Raw genomic sequence first — 19676 nt, 5'->3', positions numbered from 1 at the left:
GGGGCGGAGACACCCCCCACCCCCAACTCGGGTGGCTGCAAACCTCCTCCCGAGCACCCCGGCGCCTGGTTCCCCGGGGGCTGTGGGGTCAGCGGGGATCCTGGATGCCGGGTGGCTGGGAGGCTGTGGGATGGGAAGGGGCGAGGGGACACCCCCGGTGGAGGGGATCTGCCCGGGGTCCCTGGACCCCCCTCCTGGAACCCGGCCCTGGAAGCCGAAGCGGCGAGTGGGCGGGAGCGCCTGCGACCTGCGCTGCGGGACACGGCCCCGCGTCAGCTGCTGCAGCCACGGGAGCGTCTGCGCACCCTGCCCCCCCGCGCCCGGCCGGGGCGGGCGCCCTGGGCGGGGAGCAGCGTCCCTCGCCGCCGCAGGATGCTCCGGGCACAGCCAAGGAAAGGGCTGCAAACCCCGCAGCAGGACTGCTCCTGGCCAAAGGGAGGCTGCCAAATCTCCCCCCGCCGCCCAGCCCTTCCGCTCCGTCCTCACGTCTGATGCAATGGGCAGCAGCTGCCAAGGGCCCCCTGCAACCAGGACAGCGTCTTCTGTGTGCCTGAGGAGGTGGCACTCGTCCCTCCGGGAACCTGTCCCCCTGCCAGGCCTGCAGCACTGGCTGCAGAGTTGGAGGCTGGGCTCGGGTCCCTACACTGATTAGTGCCAGACTGTTAATTGGGTAGTGGATTGCAAAGAAGCAAACCCAACATACTGGCCAGCTGAGGAATGGGGAGAGTTGGCAGACAAGCTCAAACTTACATACCTACTTTTGGCATGGGTGTTTCCCCTCACCTGCTGGATTGGGATGCTCCGTCTCCACCTTCCTCGCCTGAGCCAGCCCCATGCTCATGCCTCCCTGGCAGCCAGCCCCTGGTTGAGACGACCCATCTCATCGGTAGTCTCCAGACGCTCAAGGGGCCAAATTGCGTCTGACTTCAGCTGTGTTGCTGCCAGAGCACACCCTGGCTGTCTCTCACTGAACTCTCACTTGGCCACCAAACCTGGGCAGCTTCCTTCAATCTGCCTCTCAGGATTGCTGTGATTCTCAGACAAGACCACGCCAAGGACAGTGTGACAGCCTCGATCAGCACAGACAGTTCTGGCTGCCTCTGCTCAAATTCTGCCACAGTCTCATTACACCCATGGAGATCAAGTTCTTTGAGGAAGTGGGTGAACCGACATTCACGTGCTGCTGGAAGACGTGGCCCATGACTACCTTCAAGAACTGGTGGAACACCCCATGTTGGCTCCAATAGTCTTGATGCTTCTGAGGAGGCAAATGAGCCCTAGGTGTAGATGCTACCTGCTGCATTTGAGTAGCTAGGGAACACTTTCCTGCCTCTCCACTCTTCCCTTCCTCACCACAGGCGATGAGTAACCGGCACGCTTGGTCAAAAAGTGCCGCAAATACTGAACTGCTGACCCCTTGAGCTAGCTTCACCTTCCCAAAACGTCTGTCCAGCTGGGATGCATACTTGAAGGTTCTCACTGGCTCTTGATGGAGGCCACTTGGTGGCTGTGAATGGTTTTGGGATGCTGGAGCTCCAGTATCTCTCTTCTGAGCATCTCTGGAGGATGTCAGCCCCCTCAAGTCTGGGCCTCTTTTGAAGGGCAAAGAAATAATACCTGGTCTTAGTGTGACATAGAGGTAGTCTGCTCAGATGCTCACGTATTTTGTGTCCAGACAGGACAGCAGAGTCTGCTGCATGCAGAAGAGGAAGCAGCCAGGTGAGCAATCTGACTGGTGACAGTGGTACAAGGAGTTGCCACAGGGCTGGAGGGCAGCTGTGTGCTGCTGCCGAGGGGATTATTGTAGCTACTGCCCCACCTCTCACACATATACATGCTCTGACGTTCTCCAGGGTTCACCCTATGCTTTCATTTGTGAATTCATCCCTGGTAGACAGCACTGCTCAGAAAGGAGGGAACTGAGCTGTGGAGAGATTGTGGCCCTGGGTACAAATCCATGGAAGCAGTTGGGGTACTACATTTCCACTGGTTTCTTAAGCCTGCCTGGGTCCAGCAGATTTGAATGTGGAGGGACCTGTCAGGGAGCAGCAAAGGCCAGCTGCTCCACAAGGGAAGCTGAGTTGGGAGCCAAATGCAGCAGTAAGGTGGGCAGGAGCAGTGACCTCACCAACAAGGATCCAGGATGCTGAGGGGTAAGTCAGAGTCAGGACTGGGTCCAGAGACAGTGGCCATCCAGCAAGTCAGGTTACTGGGGGGACAGGCCCTTGCTTCTTGCTTTCTTCGCCACAACTCTTATCAGCAAAGGGGCTGACCTTGGACTCAGCCATCTAAACTGCTGAACTTAGCCAGCTGAACTGGAGCAGGCTCATTTTCTTTAAGAAGTCCCACTTTCCACATTCTTTCGAAAAGGTTCTTTTTATAATTTTATTCTGTCCATGACCATTCTTAGTTTTTCTGCGTTCAGTAACAATGCACAGAACTATACCTGATGTAAGGGCACGCATGGAGTTTAATAATTAACTAAAGTTTAAACATGATTGATGTGAGTTTTAAGGCTCTGGTCTGTTTCAGTCTGTTCTAAGAGGTAAAATTCTGTTGGCAATGTGTAAAATACACACACACACACACATATATATATATAGTCAAAACATAGACATCTATGTTGGGTTGACCTTGGCTGGTGGCCAGGTGCCCACCAAGCCGCTCTATCACTCCCCCCTCCTCAGTGGGACAGGGGGAGAAAATAAGATGAAAAACTCCTGGGTCAAGATAAAGGCAGTTTAATAAAGAAAGAGGAAAGGTTACATGCAGAACCAGAGGAAGAAAAAAAAAAAAAAAAAGCTTTATTCTCTACTTGCCATCAGCAGACGATGTCCAGCCCCTTCCTGGGAAGCAGGACCTCACTACACATAGCGGTTGCTTCGGAAGACAAACTCCTTAATGACGAATGCGCTCCTTTCCTCCTTCTTTCTCTTAGCTTTTATTGCTGAGCACGACCTCATGTAGTATGGAATATCTCTTTGGCCAGATTGGGTCAGCTGTCCTGGCTATGTCCTCTCCCAGCCTCTTGCCCACCCCCAGCCTCCTGGCCTTTGGGGGGGGCGAGGGCAGGTGTAGGGTGTTGGAGATCCAGCCTTGATGCTGTGCGAGCCCTGCTGAGGAGGAGCCAAAACATTAGTGCGTTATCAGTGCCCTTCTAGCTACAAATACAAAGCACAGCACTGTGAGGGCTGGTATGGGGAAAGTTAACTCCATCCCAGCCAGACCCAATACAACATCTGTACAACACAGTCTAGGAAAAATAAATAAATAAATAGTCACACAAAAATTAGCAGTTTCTTGCAATTTTGGCCGATAATGGGAAAGAAAGACAAATAGGAAAACTACTTTGTTAAAGATGTTCTTTCAGAGTGAAAATTCCGTTTTCACCCTGTTCTAGTTGTGTCGTAGTCTGAAAAATCTGCAAAGCCTGCGAGGTATTGTGGGTTATTAATGGTAAATTCCCAAATGCAGTAATGCCCAGGGACCCTTGTTATTCGGGCAGCAGAAATAAGCAGTGGGACAACTGACGCATCTCATATCAGTTCCAGATGGAGGTTCGTGTTTCAGCAGTACACAAGCAGGCAGAGCAGAGCCACAGGCATCTGGAGAAGGTTTATGCACTGGAAGATCTGATTGAGCTACAGAGTGAAAGCGCGTCAAGTGAGGGTGCATCATATCAAACTAGGCGGAAATCACATTTCTAAGAGGTAAATCAGATTAATTTGGGTCAAATGAGGAAAGATTATTTTATTACGCTCTTCTATCCTCTAAGATTGGTCTAGGATGGAAACAGTAGGGTGGACATTAATGCACAAAGGATATGAAGAAAATTACTGCAGGAAGGATGAACATGTAGACAAACAAGCACGCTGTCAATCTGCTAGGTATTGACCGTAGTGTAACTGAGTGCCAAATTTCCTTAGGTATTTTTTTACTTTCCAATTGTACAGTATATTTTGGGACAAGAAGGGCAGAAATCGTACTGATAGCCTCGGCAGTCTGCCTGTAAGAACTACAAATGCAAACTGTCCTGCAGCAAGGTAGGTGGGCAATTTTCCCATGATCTTTTCTATTGAAATACGGTTTGTGACACAGGAATAATTTTTTTGGTTTTGAAGTGTTATCCTTTTGGATATCCTATCTGAATGAAATAAAGATATTTCAATATGATTGTCCAGAACTAAGACAGTAGTCTGTGGCTGAGAGAGAGAGAGAAATCCTCTTACAGTATAGTTCACCTCAATTACTTTGAACACTGACTGTGGGATTAATATGTCCAGATACGCTTGTCTAGACTGAGGTTAACTGTGTGTGCAACGACATTTAATTTAACAAGTAACACCAGGTCCCTGGCAGATCACTTTCTTGTTCCTCAGCCTTGTGTTTTTTTAGCTTGTGAAGGAACTCTTCAACAGAAAACAAAAAAGCGTGCGCGCACATGCACACACACACCACCACAAAACTAATGAACAAAAACCTGCCAACCCCTAAAAAAAAAAAGGAAAAAAGGGAGAGGAGAAAAGAGAGAGAGAGAAAGAAGAGAAATTGATAGTTTTAATAACTATCAGTGCATTAAAATAAAAAGTACATTTCTTCTCATGATTTCCTTCAGTATCTGTTATATTTCCTAGGCATGGTATTTGTCATGTTGGGTGATGAAATGGTCACTCAAAGAATTCCTCTCTTTTCCTTTCTTCTTTTGACTGAAGGTTTCTGAATCACAGCTTGTTTCTGTTGGCTGGAATATCACTTTCTGACCCTGCAGGTTTCAAAAGATATTGCCAAGTGAGCTAAGCCGTACCTTTCAACATTTTCCTGAATATTTTTCTGGATATTTCAGGTTTTTATCAAGTTCAGTATACACAAATGCTCGTCAACGTGTCCAGTTCTTAGGAAACGCATATTACGGCTTTCCACTGGTTGTATTGGTCTGGTATAGTCTAGGTCATCAAAACATCCTGCCGCAGTTTGTGTGATGCTTTCCAAACTCAAGGAAGCAATTTTGTTAAAAAATTTGCATAAGAGAAAATTAAAAATATACAATAACGTCTCTCATAAATTATTATCCAGAGAACGTTCAAGAACTGCTCAAAAAGAAAATAAACCGTACCACCATACAATGTTAACAATACCATCTTTCTTCTGTAACTACTCGGTGATGATGGATCAATAATTAAATGTAGTTCTTGATGCTTTATTCCAGGCTGTGGTGCATTTCCTCTTGGCTTGATCCATGGCAAACGGGGGCTGTAGAAATAAAACAGTCATCACAACATTTCTGCTCCTGGAATTTGGGAATATCCCTGAAATGCAATCTTTTCTCTTCCTCCTTTTCTTGGTGATCTACATTGTGACTGTGATTGGCAACATCCTCATTTTTGTTTTGGTGGTGGCTGATCGGCGCCTCCACAAACCCCTGTACTTCTTCCTGGGCAACTTGTCCTGCCTGGAGACCTGCTACAGCTCTACCATCCTGCCCAGGATGTTGTCCAGCTTTCTGACTGGGGACAAGAGCACGTCTATCGGCAGCTGCATCACACAATTTTATTTCTTTGGTTCCCTAGCAGTCCCTGAAAGTTTTCGCTTATCGGCGATGTCCTATGATCGGTATTTAGCAGTATGCAAACCCTTTCGCTACAGAGCTGTCATGAATAGCAGATCCTGTCTGCAGCTTGTAGCTTGGTCTTGGGTGCATGGTTTCCTTGTTATGGCCATAAGCTGCTTCCTGATTTCACAACATTCCTTCTGTGGTCCCAAGTTTATTGACCATTTCTTTTGTGATTTCACTCCAGTGATAAAACTCTTCCTGCTGTGACACCAGCCTGACTGAAACGTTGGTGTTTATCCTCTCATCAGTGTGCGCAGTACCCCCTTTCCTACTAACCCTGGTGTCCTATATGTGTATCATCACCACTGTCCTGAGAATGACTTCCACCACTGGGATGCAAAAGGCTTTTTCCACTTGCTTTTCCCACCTCATTGTTATTACAGTCTTTTATGGAAGCTTAATAATTGTTCATGTCCTGCCAAAAACAAAGACTCTTAAGAGCACTGAATAAAGTCTCCTCAGTTTTCTACACTGTTGTGCCTCCACTGCTCAACCCCCTCACCTACAGTCTGAGAAACAGAGAGGTGAAGGACGCTCTGAGTAAAGCGGTCAAGAAATGTGAATATTTCCTGAAGGTTAGAAAGTGTTAACCATTTTCTTCCCCTGGAAGACAATGACAGAAAATAACTTAGGATATTTGAGGGAAGATTCTCCTCATGTCATTTTTAGCCCTCAGAGCCTGTGCTACTTACCCTAGACGTTTCACTATCAAATTAGCTAATCTGACCTGCTTTAACTGCCCAAGTGAGGATGAGACAGTTTTCTCTGGAAAAGGGTCATCTCTCTTTACCAATGGTATGAGTTGCCTGGGTGACTAGTTCAGCTTTCAATGTCTAACTTGTGATACTAACTCAAATCAGCTGATTGCAATCCCACTCCTCTGAAGAGCGTCCCATTTCACTTCAAGAGAGTTGTTGAGGGCAGTTGATTCTTAGATGAATAATTTACATTTTAAGAGATGCTTTTCAGATTTTTTAGGCAGCTAAAGGTAGGTCAGAGGAAGGGATCTGCTGCAGAGGGAGCAATTTAATCTTTGCTTTAGAGTAACTATACCAGGAGGATTGTAATTGTCGCAGTGCATGTGAACGCTACACGGTTGGTTGCATAGCTGTAAGTTTGCGTATTTAAAAAAACATTAAATGACACACTCAATTACTTATATGTTATAAACTCTTAGTTATATGTTATCAATTCTTAGTTACTTCTATGTTTTTAGACATTTCATATTCATATTTATTTGTAATTGTCATCTCAGCTGTTTTCAGCCATTATGTGAACTCCCTTCATAAGTTTTCTCTTCTGGACTCAACACTGATGGCAAATGTAAACACGAGTTCTACAGAGACGCAGGTGAACCGCAACCATGGAGTCAGTTCTTCGTGAATACCTTGGGATGCAAAGATGGCTGAAGGAAGACAACTGTCTTAAACCTTTTCCCTCCGAAAGACACCCATACCTTTTCATGTCAGTAACTACAAATGCTTTTCAGCACTTAGCCTGAGATTTTAACATTCCTCTAACATTTTGTGTCTATGGTTTAGATGCCTAAGCCACAGCTTGTCACCCTACAAGTCGTTAAGAATCTATGGAGAGAAATTTACACAAACTCGTGATTTCTTTGACCTTTCTTGGCAGTTCATTGCAGGATGGGCTGACTCGGCCTTTCTAAGATCACTATTTAAAGAAATTTGCTGCAGCAGTTTTCTTTAGATGTTTAAGGAGGACGAATCGCCAGGGCAACTCCCCTCATCTATTTCATGATGCACTGAAAAATACGACCGTAGGATTCCATAAAGTTCCTTGGGGAAGTCAGTCTTTCCATGTAACAGGACCTCTGCTGATTCCTCAAAGCTGACATTTGCAAAGGCGTCAAAATTTCCACTTTGCCACAATATGTGCTTGGAATTGGTATTTAAACCCCATAAGGCTTAAGGTAGTGTTCTTCTTGAAGCTTTTTTTTAGCTGGGGGCTAGGATTCATCTGAGCAAACTAGGCGCCTCCAATACAGCCTGCACTGAAGCTAGTAACCCTGAGATTCCCCTTTGAGCTGGTGAGGAGAAAAACATGTTTCATATGGCTCAGCTGACCTCTTTTAGACATTGAAGGAGCTGTCCACAAGCATAACCAAAATCACCATAAGCAACTACTGCTTTTGCAGATACCCTGGGGTATCCAAGTCAACTGCCTGAGGCTTGCAGACATAACACAGAACCTAAGGGAAACCTACAGCTGCAGGCCACCTAAGATACCATCCAGCACCTAATGGTGCTAGGCATCAATGTTTAGGAAACCGAGTGTCTCCTTAGCACCTCTTCAGGGGGTTTGTGTCATTCTGTGTGGCTTCCAGCTGTATATCCAAAAGGCTGCCTGGCTTTCGATGTACCTTTGTGTATATCTCACATCCTCTAGAAGACCCAAATTGATACTAGATGCCTGACTGTGTACACTTGAATTGTTCCTCTGTTTCTTCTTACCTGAACAGCTTGTTAGACTCCTGGAAGCGCTAATCAAAGACCACTACGTAAGATGTGAATGTTCATTATTACTTCACAGAATGAAAAACAAAGCCAAATTTATCATCATCATTGGTTATCCACGTGATTGAGGAATGAGTGGCATGTTTAACATAACAAATTCATCAATTCCGTAAGTAAGTTACTTGTACTTGTGGCGTGATCGGGTGCTCCGAGTACAGGAACAGTCCGAATCCATCACACTGAGCTTATTTATGAGGAATCTCACTTGCAAGGTCAACAGGACTTGAGTGCTCAGCACCTTTGTGGTGTATCAGTGCGAGTAGATTCCACAGGACAATTGTGGTGGTGAGTAACTGTTCCGTAGAGCTCTGCACAACAGCCTTCCACCTGCAACTGAAATAGATGGGTCCTTATTAATTATAATACGTAAAATGGACTAATTAGGTCCCTTACATGCCATGGTATGTAAAATTTGACCGTCATCCTAAATCTGGAGCTTAGGATCAAATCTAGTGAAGGAAATTCCTTCACCTCCCTTTGAACACAACACATTCACATTTCTCAGGTGAAGCTCCTTATCCCATAATCCATTTGTAGTTAAGAGATATAACCAGGCATTTCCAAGGCCCATCCTTGACTACAAAGCTGACTTTTTGATAGAATTCAGATTAAAATAGCTGAGAGAAATTTGACACTGGACTAAGTGAGGAGCGAGGAATCAGTTGCCAACACAAAGGTGCCTAGCAGTATTTGCTGTGCTCGAAGGTATTCTACCTGCCTTCCAGATGCTGCTCCAGAAGTATTTAGTTCTCCAAAAAGTCCTCTGTCATATCCTCCTGCCATGTGGAAATTGTTTTCGATGCTTATCTTTAGGAAATGGAACCCAGCTCTTTGGTTGTCTGGCTCTTCAGACCCGACTGACTGCATTAGTGTCAGAGTCCAGCTTCCCTGACCAGGTTCTTTTAGGTATTCCACATGAGAAGAGTTTAATGTTTGGTATAAAATTCACCTATTTGAAGATATTTGGCATTACGTGGGATTTTGATTTAGCGGAGCAGTATGGCAATGTACTGAAATCACAGCACAAGCATAATATAGCAATTGCAATATACAGTTGAATGACAATACAAACGTGATACCCATTACCAATCTTTCTATGCTCACCGGTGCGGGCTGGCGGTGGCGGCAGCAGCATCAAAGAGCCCCGATTCCTGCTGCCCTGGGAGTTGGAGTAGTCGCAGTGCCTGCCGTTTTGTCGTCGGATCCAGAGACCTTCTCTTCCCCTTGAGGGCGCTGAATAATGTTGAATAGGGCTCAGGAGGCATGGGCCAGGCCCCAGCACATTGCAGTGATTTGTGTCTCCCTAGAATTGGCAGCGTGACAGCATACTTTTCCCAAATATTCTACCAATTTTTCAGGATTCTGCACTTGTTCAGGGGTGAAGTTCCAAACTACTGGAGGGGCCCACCATCCTAGGCATCTGCCCATGCTATCCCACACACCCTGCCACTCCTAACTATCCAGCCTTGGGGCAGATCTCTGGGTAATCTTCTTAAAGGGCATATTAAGCTTAGACAAAACCAAAACAATATGCCCAAGGCGTACCAATAGAAGTATCTTAACTACCCAAGGATGGTCAAGATACTGAAAAGTTGTTGTAATGAAGGAGGAAACATCATAGAAGAAGGCAGCAAAGGTGCCATTCTGTATTTCCTCCATAAAAAAACCTCTCAGAGGAAGAAGTATACTTGCTAATTGTCTCCACAAGGTGGTACCCGAAGTACAGTAATGGCTTCAGTACAAAACCCGAATACCAGATAAAGCTCAAGGCCATTGTTTTAACAACAAATCTCCCAGGCAAAACATCACTAATCACTGTCGAGCACAGCAAACTGCAAAACCCAACAGCAATCTTTAACATATACAGCAAAAACAAGAGCATGGTGCAGATGAGATAAACTAATGTCAAGAACAGATGAATCAACATTGTGACCGGCAACTGTTAACAAACATAAATTCCTTAATACACTCTGGCTAACCTGTTATTATCTCAAATCCTTTGTGCCTCACATTGGGCGTCAAAAAAGACTGTCGTGGTTTAACCCCAGCCAGCAACTGAGCACCACACAGCTGCTCGCTCACTCCCGCCTCCCCAGTGGGATGGGGGAGAGAATCAGAAGAGCAAAAGCAAGAAAACTCATGGGTTGAGGTAAGAACAGTTTAATAATTGAAATAAAATGAAGCAAAATAGTAGTAGTAGTAGTAATAACAACAACAACAATACAAAGCAAGTGATGCATAATGCAATTTCTCGCCACGTGCCAAACGATGCCCAGCCCGTCCCCAAGCAGCGGTCCCCCCTTCCTGACCAACTCCCCCCAGTTTATATGCTGAGAATGACGTCGTATGATATGGAATAGCCCTTTGGCCAGTCTGGGCCAGCTGCCCTGGCTGTGCCCCCTCCCAGCGGTGCCCCCTCCCAGTCCCATATCTAACCACGTTACAGAGAGGTATAGCGTGGTGCATCTAAAAGGGCATGGTTGCCTGTGTTTAAGCAGCTGAATCCCACACTCTTGCTGTAGGCATAGGAAAGTCAGTGAGATGATCAGCATCACTTGCTCCCTTCCAGTGGCTGTGTGATGCCCTGCACTTCTCAGTTCAGCATTACACACTTGTACAAGACTTGCAAGAGGAAGCGTGGATATTCATCGCTCCGTGGCTACAAAGGTCCCTTGTCCCAAAATATGTCTTAAAGAGACTGGGTACTTTTGTTGATACATGTGAGTGTTGAATCCTATCTGAATTTGTTTCTGGAGCAATGTCCCTGTGTTCTCCTTGATACTGAGAACCCCCTCTGAGCTGTGTCAGCGAGGTCTTTTTCACTTGCTTTCTTCACTTCCCTGTGGTCTTTTTGGGCGTGATTCAGCTTATTTTAGGAATTCATAATGTGAGATTGTGAAGCCTCCCTTTATAGTCAGAGGAAAGAAATGATCACTTAAAGGCTGTGATTCATTTGACCATCCTTGAACCCAGATTTAAGTTCGAACAAACATGTAAATGCATGAATGTAGTGTCTATAATGAAGGTATTTCCTTGTGTGCTGGGAAATTAAACCCCCCTCCCTTTTTTTTTTTTTTTTTTAGCCAAAGGTGCTAAATACAATACAATCACTCTGGAGACTGACTCATCTAATGAATGATGAATCTGGTTTCTATTTCAGGGCAATTGTGAAAGCTCTCCACCCTCCACTGGGTAGAAAGTCACCCAAACATAGGCATCTAATGCCACTTAAGATGTCTGAGGATGTCAGAGACAACCACACAGGGCAAGAAGATTAACATAAGAAACCAGTACCCTCCTGGAGATGTGGAGAGAGATGCTTGTGTCACCTCAGTCTCGGTGGGTTTGTTGGCCAGGTACGTGGGGTACAGCTGCAAACATGTAAATACCTGGGGCTAAATATCGGCTACTCTAGGGAAGCCAGCCTTGCTTTCAGATGCCATATCAGCATTCTTTAGGTTTTACGTCATATGTGTCAGCTGGATGTGGACTAGAGCAACTGGTTCTTGTCTTTCTAGTAGTTAAGGGGACTACCAAACTGTTCATTTTCAACAGCCTGATGCAAACTTTAGAGGTGGGATTCCTCTGACAAGTCTAAGTGTCTAGACTACAGACCGAGTCTGTGTCAGCATCTGCTAGCTTCCTTTATAGTAAGTGGAGAGAAACAGGCACTTCAAGGTCACCTGACTAACTGTAAAGATCTAGTTTTGGGTGAGATGCATCACTCCCTGGCCCTTTCCCTGAGTTCCTAAGAAGCAAGGAGAGAATTGGAGAAATGGAGATGTCTGTATTATGACCGTCTCCATTTACTCAGATGACAGCCGTCTCAGATATCATAAAGCGTAGCTTGATGTGAATGACCTCAGTTGTTTTTTAACAGCTTGTCTAAATCTTCCTACAATCAATGTGGAAAGATGTTCTTCCAGAGGGTGACACTCTCCTAAGTAGTTTAAAATGCAGGGCATAGCATTTCAAACTTCATCAGCTGAAAAGTCACTCACCATGCCTATAAACACTCTCTGTTCCTCTAAAAAGCACTCACCAGCCTTGCTTCCCATCAGAACAAGGCCTAAGCAAAAATATGAAATAAATAACCCATTGCTAGAGCAAACAAGACCCATAAAGCTCTCATGCTCTGATTTGTAATTTCTCGGCCTCCACAGAAAAGTAGAAATAAACGGACTTTAAACATCCTAAGAGTCTTTAATCCCTTCAAGGGACATTGATGTAATTTACCTCACCTTTAGTAAGGCTTTCAACGTTGTCTCCCAAAGCGTGGACAATTAGGTTGCTAAAAGGCTGGCTGGCTGGTTGGGCTTGGAGGGTAGTAATTAACTGGTCATACTCTACCTGGAGGCTGATACCAAGTGGAGCACTGCAGGAATCTACACTCGGACCCGTCCCGTTGAACGTCTTGATCTGGAGGATGTTGCAGAACACTTTCCTGCAAAGTCTGCAGATGACACAAAACTGGGGAGACCAGTTGATAGCCTTGAAGATCAGGCTGCCATTCAGTAGGGTTTTGGCAGGCAGAAGGAATGGGGACAACAGGAGCTGCACAAAACGTAACGAGGAATAACCCGCGGCAAAAATACAGGCTGGGTACTGACGGTCTTGGAGGCAGCTGTGCAGAAAAGGGCCTGGAGACCTTGCAGACAGCAAGCTGAACACGAATCGGCAGTGTGCGCTGGTAGCAAAGAAAGCCAACAGCACTCTGGGTTGTGTTAAGAGGAGCATAGTCAGTCAATGAAAGGAAGAGATTGTCTGCCTCTAGTTGGCACTGCTTAGCCCACTTCTAGACTACTGTATCCAGTTTTGGGTCCCCAAATCAGTGAAGACATCAAGAAACTAGACTGAGTTGAGCAGAGTGCCATCAGGAAGATCAGGGAGTTGGAGTGCATGTGCTTTGAGGAGAAACTGAGGGAACTGGGAATGTTCAGCCTGGAGAGGAGAAGCCTAATAGTAGCTTTGCAGTACCCAGAGAGTTGCCATGGAGAAAATACAGGCAGGTTCTTTGCAGTGGTGCATGGTGGGAGGATGAAAGACAATGAGCATACGTTGAAATAAAAGAGGTTCTGACTGACTTCAAGGAAATCTTTTCAGCCTGTGGAGACTGAAGCTTTGGAGCAGGTTTCCCAGAGAGGCTGTGCAAATCTCCATCCTTTGAGAGTTTTAAGTTGCAACTGGACAAAGTCCTGAGTGACCAGATCTTATAGCTGACCCCACTTTGAGCAGGCAGCTGGACTAGAACTCCTAGAGGTCCTTTCCAACACTCATTATCCTGTGGTGCTGTAGAAGTTTTATAGGAAATTAGCCTTAGCTAGTTTGCAAATGACTGGTTGGAGAAAAGCATGATATTTAAAGAGACAGATTTTAATTTTACTGTTAATGGTGTTAACTGGGAGGACTGCTATTGACTTCTGAATATAAACATAATCATTTTTAACTGGTGTAAATTCATACTGGTGGGAGAATTTTCTATAAATTATTTTCAAAGAGAAAATGCCACCAGACTTCTAGTATTAGGCAGAAAATCTTCATTAAGTCATGGTCATAACAAAAAGCTGAACGCTTTTGTTTTCATAGAATCCTAGAATGCTTTGGGATGGAAGGCACCTCTAAAGGTCATCTAGTCCACCCCCCCTGAAATTGGCAGGGACATCTACAACCAGATCAGGTTGCTCAGAGCCCCATCTAGCCTGGCCTTGAATGTTTCCAGGGATGGGGCGTCTACCACCTCTCTGGGCAACCCAGTCCAGTGTTTCACCCCCCACATTTTTGAAAATTTCTTCCTTATATCTAGTCTGAAACTACCCTCTTTTAGTTTAAAACCATTGCGCCTTGTCCTATTGCAACAGGCCCTGCTAAAAAGTCTGTCCCCATCTTTCTTGTGTCCAGAGGAGGGCAATGAAGTTGGTGAAGGGTCTAGAGCACGTCTTATGAGGAGCGGCTGAGGGAACTGGGGTTGTTTAGCCTGGAGAAGAGGAGGCTGAGGGGAGACCTTCTTGCTCTCTACAGCTACCTGAAAGGAGGTTGTAGCGAGGTGGGGGTCGGTCTCTTCTCCCTAGTAACGAGTGATAGAACGAGAGGAAACGGCCTCAAGCTGCGCCAGGGGAGGTTTAGGTTAGATATTAGGAAAAACTTCTTCACCGAGAGGGTGGTCAAGCATTGGAACGGGCTGCCCAGGGAAGTGGTGGAGTCCCCATCCCTAAGAGGTATTTAAAGAACGGATAGATACGGTGCTTGAAGACATGGTATAGATGGACTTGGCAGTGATAGGTTGACGGTTGGACTTGATGATCCTAAGGGTCTTTTCCAACCTTGTCGATTCTATGATTCTATGATTCCATGATTCTTATAAGCCCCATTTAAGTATTGAAAGGCCGCAATAATGTTTCCCCGCAGCCTTCTCTTCTCCAGGATGAACAACCCGAGCTCTTTCAGCCTTTCTTCACAGGAGAGGTGTTCCAGTCCTCAGATCATTTCACGGCCCTCCTCTGGACCCGCTCCAACAGGTCCATGTCTTTCCTGGACTGAGGACTCCAGAGCTGGATGCAGTACCCCAGGTGGGGGTCTCACTAGAGCGGAGTAGAGGGTCAGACTCACCTCCCTCGACCTCCTGGCCACGATGCTTTTGATGCAGCCCAGGATACGGTTGGCTTTCTGGGCTGCGAGAGCACATTGCCGGATCATGTCCAGCTTTTCATCTCTCAGTACCCCCAAGTCCTTCTCCTCAGGGCTGCTCTCAATCCCTTCATCCCACAGCCTGTATTGATACCAGGGATTGCCCCGACCCAGGTGCAGGACCTTGCACTTTGTCTTGTTGAACCTCATGAGGTACACATGGGCCCGCTTCTTGAGTTTGTCCAGGTCCCTCTGGATGGCATCCCATCCCTCAGGCGTGTCGACTGCACCACTCAGCTTGGTGTCATCTGCAAACTTGCTGAGAGTGCACTTGATCCCGCTGTCTATGTCATTGATGAAGATATTAAACAGTACTGGTACCCACTACGGACCCCTGAGGGACACCACTCGTCACTGATCTCCATCTGGCCATTGAGCAGTTGACCACGACCCTCTGGATGTGACCATCCAGCCAATTCCTCAGCCACCGAACAGCCCATCCGTCAAATCCATCTCTCTCCAATTCAGAGAGAAGGATGCTGTGGGGGACCGTGTCAAAGGCCTTACACAAGTCCAGATAGATGACATCCGTAGGTCTTCCCTTCTCCACCAATGCAATCACTAAGTTGATCAGGCAAGACTTGCCCTTGGTGAAGCCATGCTGGCTGTCTCGAGTCACCTCCCTGTCCTCCGCATGCCTTAGCATAGCTTCTCGGAGGCTCTGTTCCATGATCTTCCCAGGCACAGAGGGGAGGCTGACAGGTCGGTAGTGCCCAGGGTCCTCCTTTTTACCCTCTTGGTTTTGGGGAAAAAGCTCCTAGGTAACCAATTTCCTTGTGGCACGTTTCATCTCTTTGTTTCTCATGCTGTTAATGATTGGATTCATCACTGGAGGAAGAACTGAACAGAGAACATTCACAGTGAGCTTCAGAACTCATGGAGTGGGGGCGATGTGGGTATGACAGACAACGATCCTAGTGGAAATGAACAAGAAGATCACACTGAGATGAGCAAGGCACGTGACGTAGGCTTTGTGCCGGCCACGCTGAGGGAATTTCATGCTGAGGAACGTGTTGCTGATGTTCAGAGGGAACCTCCTGTGTTTCAGTTTGTGCCCATTGCCTCTTGTCCTGTCACGGGGCACCACTGACTAGAGTCTGACTCTGTCTTTTACATTCTCTCCCACCAGCTGTTTATGCACATTGATAAGATCCCCTCTGAGCCTTCTCTTCTCCAGGCTAAACGATCCCAGCTCTCTCAGCCTTTCCTCACAGATGATGAAGGCTGCTCCAGTCCTTCGTAACTTCCATGGCCCTTCATTGGATTCTCTTTGTGTCACATGCCTATGTCTCTCTTGTACTGGGGAGCCCAGAACTGGACGCAGTACTCCAGGTGTGGCCTCACCAGTGCTGATGTCTACACTGTAAGGTCTATCTACACAGACAAAAGCATCAGTTCCAGAGAGCAATATCTGGCTAGCCCTTGGGTACTCAGTGGCATGTTTCTACAGTCTCTAAACTCTTCTGCAGTAGTCTGGCCAGGCAAATGTCATTTGCTAAAACACAGACACCTGGAGCCATTTGAGATGGCCATGGTTAACGGCATGGAGCTGGCACGTACATCGCAGGATTCAGAGTACAATTGTATCCATACAGAGCAGCAGCTGAAGGTGAGGCAGGACACTCCCCGTGTCTAAAATGCCACAAGAAGCTCCATAGTTCAATGCTCCCTGTCCATCTCAAGGTCATTGGGAGCGCCAAAAATGGTGACAGCAAATCAGAAAATGGCAGTGCAGTTGGAATGGACTACTCATCAACAAGGTATTCCCTACCCAATCCTATAACTAGGGACACTTAAGAACATTGGGGGATACCCAGAGTTCCAGAAAGACTTTGGGAAGGAACGCTACAACTCTGCATCAGGAATCAGGACCATCTCTCCAACACCCAGAGAACCTAAGAGTACCAGAGAGAACCCAGTTGCCTTCAGCAGGAATCCTTTTCCATCTCATAAGTACTGAGTGAGGCACAATCCCAAGGTTCTTTCCAGCAAAGACACTGCAGTGTCTTTGGTAGCATTTAGCAGTGGATAAGGACATCCAAACGCGCACATTTTGTGAGAGAATCTCCGTGGCAGCCACGGAATCTGAATTCACAGTGTCATCAGTGGGGATTTAGTCACTGCCATGGCTGAGTTCAGAGAACACTTCATCCAGCCAGATATTGTCTGCTTGGCCAGCGCTGAACAAGTCTCAGCTGCAGTGGCTGTGTTTGGAAGCTCTCCCATGAGCAGCAGGGGAGTTTAGACATCCACACCACATTAGGCATACCTAGAGTGCCATTTTAGTCCCTAAACATAGGTCTTGCACGATATTTTAGGGTATGGAAGACATCTGCATGGGGCTGGCAGCTGTGACATATGATCTAGAGGAAACGTGCCCTTCTGGAGTGGTAGCTGTAGGCCAAATGGGACAGCCATAGGCATTAAAATGTCATCAGATGACTCTCTTCAGGAACCTATGTTGCTCCCAGCCTGGTGGTTGAACAGCTTAACTACTAACAAGCTTGTTGGTTCTGCTCTCAGAATTTTCTTCATCTGAAAGAGAATACTGACTTTGAAAAGGCAGAGTTGAAACTAGCTAATCCACTCTGGAGAGAAACAGATGTAGAGTCAGGGGACACGAAATGATGTCAAAGCAAGAGCTGGCCACTCTTCAGGATCCTAGGACACAGCCAAGAAACTCTTGAAGAAGTGCTGGAAACAACACCAATGAAGGTGACCATTCGGTGCTCTTACTCTCATCTTTAAGGATAAGGCAAGTAAATGAATCAATGTCTTTTATTACTCCCATCGGGGATCCGTATTTTGTTGTCTGCCTGCTTCCAAACTGCTGCTTTCACCAGCCCCACAAGACACTGTCTCTGACAGTTTTTTCAGCCTCATCTCTAATCCTTTGCTGCCATCTGAAGGCCAACAAGATTCAAAAACGTTTCCCTGGTACTGCCGGAATCCTTTGCTTTTTCTCTTGCTTTCCTGTCTTGCCCACTGCATTTTGAAGAGCCAGGTTTTCACTTGTGTAAATCGGCATAATCCAGGCATGTCTTAATGATAGCCCTAGGACCAGGGTGAAAAAGAATTCTGCTCGGAAGTTGCCGCTGCAGTGGTAATTCCACACTCCTAGGTGCTGGAACACAGGGGTCTGCACTCCTAAACTGTCAGCATGGTCCTGGGACTGGTAAGCAGTCCAGGGAAACTCCCAGGAACAAGTCAGAATTTAGCATGAGCTAAAGTCTACTCCCAGCAGGCAATGTGGGTGGGGCATCTCAATTTTGGTGGCTAGGAGAGTTTTGTAGAGTGCATGTGGCCAGACTATGTCAGCTGGCCTCTGTGCCAGAAAACAGGCCCTAGCACATCCAATTTACTTTAAAAAATATATAGCTTGAGTGATTTAGAATGGTGATGGCTGAAAGGGAACCCCTCAGTGCTGAAACAATCTCAGCTAAGGTGGAGAAGCAATTCACATTCCTAAGCATAGGAAGTTCGTCCTCCCTATGTGACCTCCAGCCACTTCTCCAGAAAGTGGCTTCTGGAGGCCTTGCATCATGACTGAAAGCCCCATACACAGGCTTGAGAAACCTTAGCCTGTCTAAATCTGTACTAAACTCGTATGTTTTGACACCTGAATGGTTCCCTGAATGTCTCACCTGAACTCACTGCCTAAACTGGGGAGAAATATGAACCCCCAGCGTCTTTCCAGACAGCTGATCCAACTAGAGATACGGACACTCTAATATGTAACAGGAAGGTGGCGCTCGTGGAGCTGAGGAAACCTGGCAGGTCTTTGTGAACAGCATCCTCCCCCAGTGCAAGAACAGTCCATCCTGATACTCTGGAAAGCAAGTAGGCCTACCAGGAGATCGGTTTGCCTCTGCAGGGAGCTCATGACAGAGCTCCAATGCAACCAGGTGGCACGCAGGCTACAAAGTAAGGTTGAGAAACATTGCCAGGCCATGTAGAAACCGTGTTAGGAAAGCCAGTGCTCACCTCAAGTTCGGCTTTGCAAGGGATGTCAAGGGCACAAGAAGAACTTCTGTTGTGACATTAGTTGTAAAAGGATGAACAAGGAAAATGCGGGAAACTGTGTTTCAACAATTAGGATATGCGTACAGGCAACCAGCAGTGTCTGAATTTGCAAGACTTTCTGCGGTAGTGATGGAGAACTGTAGAGGGAGCCAACTGATGTGATTTTGTTCCTGTTGTGTGTGGTTATGGTCCCCGGAACAAACAAGCTGGAGAGTCCCACCACAACACAGAGGGAACCTGTGGATTTATTGGAGCTCAGGAGTGAATGCAGTTTGCCTCATTGTGGACACTCGGAACTTGGACTTTGGGAACGGAGTGAAAACTTACATGATTCACACCCTGGTTGCACCCCATGCATCTAGAGGGACTCTGGAATGTGACAAGTAAAGGTCAGCCACAGTGCAGCTACAAACAACGCTGCAAATCTAGGCACGTAGCAGAGAAAAGGGTGCCTGATGAGTATAGTGGCAGGGAATGTCTCAAGGACATGTGGAAGGAGCTGTCTTCTGGAGGTGTTCCTCTCTCTCCAGGGCTATAGCTAGAGTCAACATGACTACTTCAGCCTTACATATCATCTTTGTTGTCCTATAGGTTGAAAAGATAGATAATTCTTTGTCCGGTTCTTGTGGTCTAGTTGCGACCATTACAGCAGCCAGGATGGAATGAACTCTGTTTAGCTTCTGGAATTCATGCAAATGGTTATACCCATCTTTGGGTTGCCTAATACAGCTGTACAGAGCTCAGTTCAGCTGTCCAAACATTTGAGGTGCCCTGCAGTACTTGGACATTCTCCTCAGGCCACTAAATCTGGTGTAGAAACT

General features: G+C 46.5%; 2 pseudogenes; both read left to right on the top strand.

Moving 5' to 3' along the window:
- Positions 1–5236: 5236 nt before the first annotated feature.
- On the top strand, positions 5237–6201 carry LOC148051817 (olfactory receptor 6B1-like; annotated as a pseudogene).
- Positions 6202–13047: 6846 nt separating this feature from the next.
- On the top strand, positions 13048–15216 carry LOC148051816 (uncharacterized; annotated as a pseudogene).
- Positions 15217–19676: the final 4460 nt, after the last annotated feature.

The sequence above is a fragment of the Nipponia nippon genome, unplaced genomic scaffold (assembly GCF_047370975.1).
Source record: "Nipponia nippon isolate SJK-2023a ecotype South Korea unplaced genomic scaffold, ASM4737097v1 scaffold_53, whole genome shotgun sequence".
Taxonomy (NCBI): Eukaryota; Metazoa; Chordata; class Aves; order Pelecaniformes; family Threskiornithidae; genus Nipponia; species Nipponia nippon.
This window is presented reverse-complemented; position numbering and strand designations above follow the sequence as displayed.